Here is a 10,552-nt window from a genome sequence, read left to right on the forward strand (position 1 = left end):
ATATCAGAACCTAGAACTTAACAACATAATTCATCAATTTCATTAAAATCAAATCAGAAACTACAAATTTAAATATGAACAAATATATATATATATATATAATATATATATATATATATATATATATATATATATATATATATATATATATATATATATATATATATATATATATATATATATATATATATATATATATATACATATATATATATAGAAACTCATATCTTTAAACTATTTAATTCGAATGGTATCAAATTCAAAACCCTAATTTCACCTCCAATCCAATACGTCCGTGAGAAGTAATAATCGAAGAGTTAGTTGAGTTGTCGATATAATAAACGATTTTGAAATATGCAGCTTTAAACCATGAGACAAATTTTGAATCCAAATAAAATGAACATAATCCTCATACCTGATGATGATGATTTAATCCAAATACCTGATGATGATGATGATTTGATGCAATCCTTGTTACTACACGATGCAGTGATTAATCTTCCTTCTTAATTTGAACGAACACCAACTAAACACCAACTACTACTTCAATTTCTCTGATTGTTATTCGAAGACAAAGATGATTAGGGTTGATGATGACGATTGAATGCTGATGATAATGAATCGATGCACTATTAAACATTTATAATCTTTGATTGATTGATCTATTGAAGAATTGAAAAACCCTAAAATCGTGATACGTTTTTCTCTGCATTCCTTTTTATTTCTATTTTCTTGATCTGATTTGGGCAGACACATAAAACGCGTATAGGTTTTTATTAGGTATTATTATTACATTATTATTATTATTATTATTATTATTATTATTATTATTATTATTATTATTATTATTATTATTATTATTATTATTATTATTATTATTATTATTATTATTATTATAAACATTACTAATAGAATTATCACTAAAATTTGTATTATTATGATAGTTATTATTATTATTAAGATTTTCATATAAAGATTTCAAAATACAGTATAAGTTATTATATTTAATACGTTAATATTATTTAAATTTGCATATAATATTATTAATAACATGTATATAGTTATTATTTATTAACTAAATATATTCATTAAAAATAAATTGTAATATATATTACAGAACATTAATATAATATTAATTAGACATTATTATAAAATTATATATATATAGACATAGATTAAAACATTATATAACAAATATAAACATTAAAATATAATAGAGTATTAATAATATAAACATAAATATATTATAATAAGTTATAAATAAATTATCAAAATATTTTAATAAAAATCACTATCTTAGTATTAATAATTGAATATTATTATAACTTAATATCATAGTATATAAAATATATATATATATATATATATATATATATATATATATATATATATATATATATATATATATATATATATATATATATATATATATATATATATATATATATATATATATATATATATATATATATATATATATATATATATATATATATATATATAACATGTAAATTAAGGATGTAATAGATAAATAAAGTATATATTGGAATTTAACATAAAACTTTTATAAATATTATATAATTAATATTTGATTTATTACCATTATACGTTTATGATATTATCTGATATATAATACTGATATAGGTTCGTGAATCCAAGGCCAACCCTGCATTGTTCAGTTCCGTCGTATGCATATTTTTACTACAAAATATCGTATTGTGAGTTTCATTTGCTCCCTTTTTAAATGCTTTTGCAATATATATTTTTGGGACTGAGAATACATGCGCTGCTTTTATAAATGTTTTACGAAATAGACACAAGTACTTGAAACTATATTCTATAGTTGAATTATTATACCGGATATCACCCTTTTAGCTTGGTAGCCTAAGAATTAAGGAACAGACCCCCTAATTAACGCGAATCCTGAAGATAGATCTATGGGCCTAACAAACCCCATCCAGGTTATGGATGCTTTAGTACTTCAATTTTATATACAGATGAGTGTACCTGTATATTTGGGGATATTCTAGATACATTTGTTAATGTCGGTAACCAGGTGTTCACCATATGAATGAATTTTAATTCGCAGGTTATGTGTAGTATTTTATTACATAGGTTATGTATAATATAAAAATGAAAATCTTGTGGTCTATTAAAATTATGGAAATGATCGATTATGATAAACTAATGAACTCACCAACCTTTTGGTTGACACTTTAAAGCATGTTTATTCTCAGGTAAAGAAATCTTCCGCTGTGCATTAGCTCATTTTAAGGATATCACTTGGAGTCATTCATGGCATATTTCGAAAGACGTTACATTCGAGTCATTGAGTTCATCAAGATTATAATTAAGTCAATTATAGTTGGATATATTATGAAATGGTATGCATGCCGTCAACTTTCGTTGTAAAGAAAGTTTGTCTTTTAAAAATGAATGCAATTGATAATGCTAAAAACGAACATATATTTCATAGCATTATCCTTCAAGAAAGACAAGCTTTTGGTTGCAATTGTTCTATTTACAAGTGATATTCGTTTAAATAATAAAAGGTGAAGACAAAAGACAGATTTGACGATTTGAAGACGCAAATGACCAAAAAGCTAAAAAGTACAAAGAACAATCAAAGTGGTTCAATTTATGGATGAGAAACGTCTAAAAGTTACAAGAGTACAAGCCGCAAAACGCAAAGTACAAGATATTAAATAGTACGCAAGGACGTTCGAAAATCCGGAACCGGGACATGAACCAACTATCAACGCGAGATGCAACGGAGCTAAAATGACAAGTCAACTATGCACATGAATATAATATAATATATAAATAATTCTTAAAATTATATATATATATATTATATTATATATTAAAAACCTTCGGCAAACTAGAAAACAAGAGGATGTGGTCTGATCCAGCTGGCCATGTGATCGCATGGCCTGGAAGCTTTAAAACCATGCGATCGCATGGTGCCCTGTAGCAGGCCACATTCTATAAATTGCAACGTTTTTGGTCGATTTATTTACACAATATTCAATCTCTCTCACTCTCTACGATATATATCTATATATATATATATATATATATATATATATATATATATATATATATATATATTTTATAATTTTAATTTTAATTTAAGATTAATAATAATAAGGTTATAGTGGCGAATGTTTTAAGTTTGTAAGTCGAAATTCTGTCTGTGTAACGCTACGCTATTATTACTCATTATAAGTTATGTTCAACCTTTTAAAATTAATGTCTCGTAGCTAAGTTATTATTATGCTTATTTAAATTGAAGTAATCATGATGTTAGGCTAAATATTAAAGACGGGGTAATTGGGTTTTGGACCATAATTGGGGTTTGGACAAAAGAACGACACTTGTGGAAATTAGACTGTGGGCTATTAATGGGCTTTATATTAACTAAACGATACCTCGTTAATTTAATATAAAGATTACAATTTGACGTATCTATATATAACCACATACGCTTAATCGGGTACGGTGGGCGGGATATCTATAAATACGAATTATCGTTCATTTTACCGGACACGGGGATGGATTAATAGTTAATGGACTCATTAAAACAGGGGTGGATTACATTCAAGGGTAATTGGTGTAATTATTAACAAAGTAGTAAAACCTTCGATTACACGCAGTCGATAACCTGGTGTATTCATTAAACAAAGTATTAAGACCTTGTTACAGTTCGAATCCCCAATTAGTTGGAATATTTGACTTCGGGTATAAGGATAATTTGATGAAGACTCTCGCACTTTATATTTATGACTGATGGACTATTATGGACAAAACGGTATGGACATATAGAATAATCCAGGACAAAGGACAATTAACTCATGGTAATAAACTAAAATCAACATGTTAAACATCATGATTACAGAAGTTTAAATAAGCATAATTCCTTTATTTTATATCTTATCGCACTTTTAATTATCGTACTTTTTAATTATCGCAATTTTATTTATTTATCGTCATTTTATTTATCGCACTTTTAATTATCGCAATTTTATTTATCGTCATTTACTTTACACTTTAAATTAAGTTATTTGTATATTTAATATTTTACATTAGGTTTTAATTGTGACTAAAGACATAAAATCGACAAACCGGTCATTAAACGGTAAAAACCCCCCTTTTATAATAATAATAATAATACTACTTATATATATATATATATATATATATATATATATATATATATATATACAAATATAGTTTTAATAATTATAGCATTAAACTTGTTTATTGTATCCCTGTGGAACGAACCGAACTTACTAAAAACTACACTACTGTACGATTAGGTACACTGTCTTTAAGTATTGTAGCAAGGTTTAGGTATATCCACTCTATAAATAAATAAATAACTTGTGTAAAATTGTATCGTATTTAATAGTATTTCGCAATAAAAAATATAACTATTTTGTATACGCCGCTGCACACATCAAGTATTTTTTGGCGTCGCTGCCAGGGATAATCAACAACGCCGAAGCGAAACTCTATATATATAAAAAAATATATTAGTTTTTAGGATATTTTTGTAAAAATATAATATTTCTCATTTTGTAAAAATATTTTGTTAAAAATACAAAAATATAAAAAGAAAAACAAAATATATAAATTTTTAAGAGTTTGTTTAAAATATATAAAATTATAAAGTATTTCTATTTTTTTAGTTTTTAAAGTATAAGTTTTTATTTATTTTATATAAATATTTTATAAGTTAAAAACAGGAAAAAAAGTAAATTGTAAACGGGCCGAACACTGTAGCAGCCCAAACATTTGGCCTGGTATCCACTGCCATGCGACCGCATGGAAAAACAACTAACACCTCATGCGATCGCATGAGGTGATTTGACTGGTCTGGTATCCTAGTCTGTACGATTAGGGTTAAGTATTAATAATTATTATTACTAATTAATTATAATTAGGATTTTTAATTTAATAATATTTAGTTTTAGTTGTATTTAATTTGTAATATTTAGTGTAAATTAGTTTTATTAATTATAAATTGATACTTTTATAAAATAAATAATATAAAAATAATATTTTTATAAAATTGTATTTTTATAACTTTAAGCTTATTTTATATTTTGTATCTTTTTATTAGTTAAAGCGTAATTTTATAATTTTTCGTTCGTAATTAGTTTTAGTCTAGTATTTTGTCGTAGTTTATTTTTATTTCTAGATTTTTAGGCTTTGCCGTAAAATCTCTTAAGTGCTTTTTCTTTAGACTAAGATTTAGGTGCATTAGAATTTTGCGACGCTGTTTTAAGTTTTAGTGCCTTTTTAAGTTATTGGCGTTTTGGATATAGAATTCCTTTTAAGCTTTAATACCTTTAGACGTAAGTTTTAATTTTTAGTTTTTAGAATTCTAAGTTTCGACGCTTTTTTTCTTATTTTTATTTTTCGACTGTTTGTTTTTCGACATTTGTTTTTCGACCTTTTATTTTTCGACGTTTTTCGACGCGCTCTTTTTCTTTCTTATTTCTCGATGCTCTAGTTTTTAGGACATAGAATTTTCTTTATCTTCTTTAAACTTTGACGAAAAATTATTTTAAGCGGTTAAATTGATAGACATCCAAAATTTTCTGGTTCGTAGTAATAGTTGGATTTGTTAGTGGCGAGTTGTGGCCTTCCGATTTAAAGGGTACTGGCTACCTGCTGCATCTATTGGCTATTCGAAACGTGGGTAAAATCAGAAAAGTCTATTAATTTGATAACTTATATAATTTTTATCTTTTATAACTAATAGGATATTCAGTGAATGCACCGAGCAAAACGTTCACCACCTTTCATACGTTCACCACCTGTAACTGGATTAAGACATTTAGCCAATATTGTCGCCGTTGATTTTTCTTTAGAATCGTCATCTAGTCAACCAAGTACTCCAATTCAAATTTCCGATAATCCATTTTTTGAACCCGACCTCACAATTGAGAATCCGGAGGATATTCAGGGACAATTCAGAGATCCTGAACCACTAATCATTCCTCCTGAACCACAAATCACTCATCCGGAGATTGTCGAGGAAGAAACCATTAAATCAGAATCCTCTAGTGATTCAGATTCAACAAATTCAATCATGGAAAATCGGGAACCTCTAAGTATGAAAGACAGAATGAGAGCTAAACGCACTGGCCAAGGTCATGCAATTACTCAACCAGACATTAATGCACCATATTATGAAATCAAAGGACAAATCCTACACATGGTAACTAATCAATGCCAATTTAGTGGTGCGCCGAAGGAAGATCTAAATGAACATCTTCGTACCTTTAATAGGATTTGTATTTTATTCAAAATCTGAGAAGTTGAGGATGAACAGATCTATCTCATGTTATTTCCCCGGACTTTAAAGGGAGAAGCCAAAGATTGGTTAGAATCGTTACCTGAAGGGGCGATTGATACATGGGATGTCTTAGTTGAAAAATTTCTTAAACAATTCTTTTCGGCATCTAAAGCCGTAAGACTTCAAGGAGAAATTGTTACGTTCACACAAAAGCCAAATGAAACTCTATATGAGGCATGGACAAGATTTGAAAAGTTATTGAGAGGATGTCCGCAACATGGTTTAGACACTTATCAAATAGTACAAATATTCTACCAAGGATGTGACATTACTACACGCAAAGACATAGATATAGCAGCTGGTGGTTCCATTATGTAGAAAACCGCAACTGAAGCTTACAAAATTATTGATAACACTGCTTCCCACTCACATGAGTGGCATCAAGAAAAATACATCGTTAGATCATCTAAAGCGGCTAGAGCCGATTCTAGCCATGACTTTGATTCCATTTTCGCAAAGATAGATGTTGTCGAAAGACGAATGGAAAAGATGACTAAGGATATTCACTCTATACGAAATTAGTTGTGAGCAGTGTGGAGGACCACATTTGACAAAAGATTGTCTCAGTATTGAACAAACATTGGAACAAAGAGAGAATGTTTCATACATGAACCAAAGGTCTGGAAATAATTATCAAAATAATTATCAACTGCCAAGACCAATCTACAATTAAAATCAGAATTATAACCGAAATGTTCCATACAACAACCAACAAGGTCCTAGCAATCAACAAGTATCTAATAATACTTACAATCAGCAAAGACCTATTTTTCCAATTAAACCACCACAAACCGATGATAAAAAGCCAAATTTAGAAGATATGATGTCGAAGCTAGTTGAATCTCAAACGCAGTTTTTCACATTTCAGAAACAAACCAATGAACAAAATGCCCAAGCATTTAGAAATCAACAAGCTTCAATTCAAAATTTGGAACAATAAGTGAGTAACCTAGCAAGGTTGATAGGTGAAAGAAAACCAGGAAGTCTACCTAGCGATACAAATGCTAACCCCTGGAATGAAATAGCTAAAGTCATTACCACGAGAAGTGGTATTACACTTAAACCACCTGAAATGCCTGTAATTTCTGATGACTCTATTCCTACTCCACAAGAACCACAACCTGAACAAGAGAAGGAATCAGAACCGGTAGTTGAAAAGGTTAATGAAGATAACACAGTTAAGGCTAAGCCTTATGTTAAACCATATCAACCACCACTTCCTTACCCGAGTAAAATGAGAAAAGAAAGATTTGAAGCCGAGTAATCCAAATTCTTGGATATGTTTAAACAGATAAATGTAAATCTTCCTTTCATTGATGTAATTTCAGGAATGCCAAGATATGCTAAATTCCTGAAAGATCTAATCACAAATAGAAAGAAAATGGAAGAACTCTCGGCTGTTACTATGAATGCTAATTGTTCTGCAGTGTTGTTGAATAAGATACCAGAAAAACTCTCTGATCCAGGAAGTTTCACAATTCCATATTTTCTGGGTAGTCTTAGTTCAATAGAAGTATTGGCAGATTTAGGTGCTAGTATAAATTTAATGCTGTATTCACTATACACTAAACTAGACCTCGAAGAATTGAAACCAACACGAATAAGCATACAACTAGCCGATTGATCAGTAAAATATCCTAGAGGGATAATGGAGAACATGCTAGTTAAAGTTGGTACTTTAGTATTTCCAGTAGATTTTGTTATTTTGGACATGGAAGAAGATTCTCGAGTTCCTCTTATATTAGGAAGACCATTCTTAAACACGCCTAAAGCAATAATAGATGTAACATCCCGTGTTTTTCCGTTAAATTTAATTTTAACACCGTCTTTTTTTTTAAAACATAATCTTTCGTATTTAAAATAATAGTTTCCGTGAGTAACGTTCATTATATTCCCGCTATTTAATTTTGACATCACCCGTTTACTCGAGCATTTTAAAAATATTCGTTTGGTTAATTCCCGCACCCGACTACAAACATGAGGGACTTAAGTTGACAAGTGGGCAAAGTGGTGACTAGGTCAACTAGTCAACCACTTCACCTCCTCCATTCATTTCCATCCATCTCCCTCATCTCTTTTTCTCTCTAGCAAGAACACCACACAAACACCCAATTCAATCATTCATCATCTAAATTCGATCTAGGAGGCTTACAACAAAACAAATTACATATTTGGAATCCTCTCTTCATCCTCTACAATTTGATACCAACTTCATCAAGTTTGGGTAACTTTCTAAAAACTCTAGATTTCTATAAATTCGTGTTTTTGACTTGAAATTGTGTTAGTTAGTGTCTATGGCTCGTGTATAACATGAATATATGATTTGTTTGCTTGATTTGTTGATTTTGGTGTGACTAGCTTGAAAATGAAAATCGTATGCTTAATCTTTGATTTTGGATGATTAAAGGTTGTTAGATTGTTAAAGTTCATGTTTTAAAAGTGTTACTAGCATCATTAGCTTCATGTTGATGTATAGATTGATCAAAGAAACTTCATAAACGCGATTATTGATTTTGTGAACTTTTGGTTAGAGTTTGATAGCCTTAAAGCGAACTTTTGATGCGTTGAATGCTTGTTAATGTTATTGATAAGTGCTTGGTTGTATTACATGCTTCATTACCTTCAAAACGGCATATCATATGTGTGAATTGGATTCCCAAAACTTAAAATGCAATTGATGAACTTGAAACTTTGAAAATGGACTTTTAAATGATCACTTGACGAGAAATCGGTTAGGGAAAATGTTGTTTTTGTTTGATGAAACATGTTTAGTTGTGTTCCTTGTCAAAAGAGCTTTCCAACGGTATAAGATACATCTTCTAATTGTTTGCGGTTTGCGTTTTGCGTTTGTTTGAAGTTTTACCAAGTCTTGAACATTTGTAACTGACAGACACCAGACCACGACCAAGGCCGCGGCGCGGCAACCCTGGTCGCGGCGCGACATAAGCCGCGTCCAGCTTCTGTCCAACTTTTCCATTTTATGAAAAATGTTTGCTATGCTATGGACCTCCGATTCACATGTAACTTGTTCTAACATGCTTATATATGATTAAAAACCTCAGAAAAATAGTTCGGGGTCCGACCCGAACGCGTTGACTTTTTCGTTGACTTTGACCAAGTTTGACTTTTAGTCAAACTTAACCAAACTTTTATACAATCGTTCTAACATGCTTTTATACTTGTTTCTTGTATGAAACTTGACAACGTGATTCACATGCTATACTTAATCGAGTCGTAACGAGCCATAGGGCTAATTGAACACATTTCACCCGACCTTGTGTCGTAACCGGTTAATTGACACAACTTACTTGTTTAGGTCAAGGCTAAGCAACTTTCATGCATACGTTACTTTGTGAAGTACTTTTATACTCGTGCACTCGAGGTGAGATCATAGTCCCACCTTTTCAACAACTTTTTATACTTTTAAATTGTGGGCTGAGAAACATATACTTGGTTACATTGTGTACTACTTACTTTTATACTTTGAACACAAGTACAAGGAAAACAAACATTCCACAGCGAGTTAGAACAAAAATCCTCAATTCGATTATCATTAGTTACACTTGCAGGGTGTAAGCGAGAACTTATATTGTGTGGCCATACGGGTTTGACAAACCCTCATTACGGACGGTTCGCTACCGTCTACGGATGAAATATATTTTTGAGAAACAGTGTATGTTCTAACACTATTGTGATGGGGTTCTATGGAAGGAAACGTTAAGTCTTGATAATTGGGTGCTCGCGAACAATACTTTTGGAATGCAAACGATTTTGATAATCAACTATGGGAATACTAAATCTTGTGGTTCAAAAACAAAGTTTATTACAAACACCTATGATTTCACCAACGTTTTTCGTTGACAGTTTTCTATATGTTTCTCAGGTTCATACTTGGCTATTTGATACATGCTTCCGCGTACACTCATACTTGCTTGGGGTCAAGCATACATGCATACACTCTGATTATTTGCTTGGAGTCAAGATACATACATACATACGCTAGTGATAGCACCTTTGGATTCAAACTTTTGTTTACATACTTACGCTATTTATAGCAACTGTGTTTTTTTTAAACTAATTATGTCGCAAGTTATTTCATTTATACTTTATGACTTTTGTAAACTTAGACTTGTTGTCGAACGGTTTTGTAAACTAAACTTGCAAGTCTTGTACCTTTCAAACGAA

At 30.1% G+C, this 10,552-nt stretch overlaps 1 non-coding gene across 1 annotated transcript; it reads right to left on the bottom strand.

The window, feature by feature from the left end:
* Positions 1-6,484: 6,484 nt before the first annotated feature.
* On the bottom strand, positions 6,485-6,591 carry LOC139869859 (small nucleolar RNA R71). The gene has a single exon (XR_011766432.1). It is a non-coding gene; the product is annotated as a small nucleolar RNA R71 (small nucleolar RNA).
* Positions 6,592-10,552: the final 3,961 nt, after the last annotated feature.

This window comes from Rutidosis leptorrhynchoides, chromosome 9 (genome assembly GCF_046630445.1).
Source record: "Rutidosis leptorrhynchoides isolate AG116_Rl617_1_P2 chromosome 9, CSIRO_AGI_Rlap_v1, whole genome shotgun sequence".
Taxonomy (NCBI): Eukaryota; Viridiplantae; Streptophyta; class Magnoliopsida; order Asterales; family Asteraceae; genus Rutidosis; species Rutidosis leptorrhynchoides.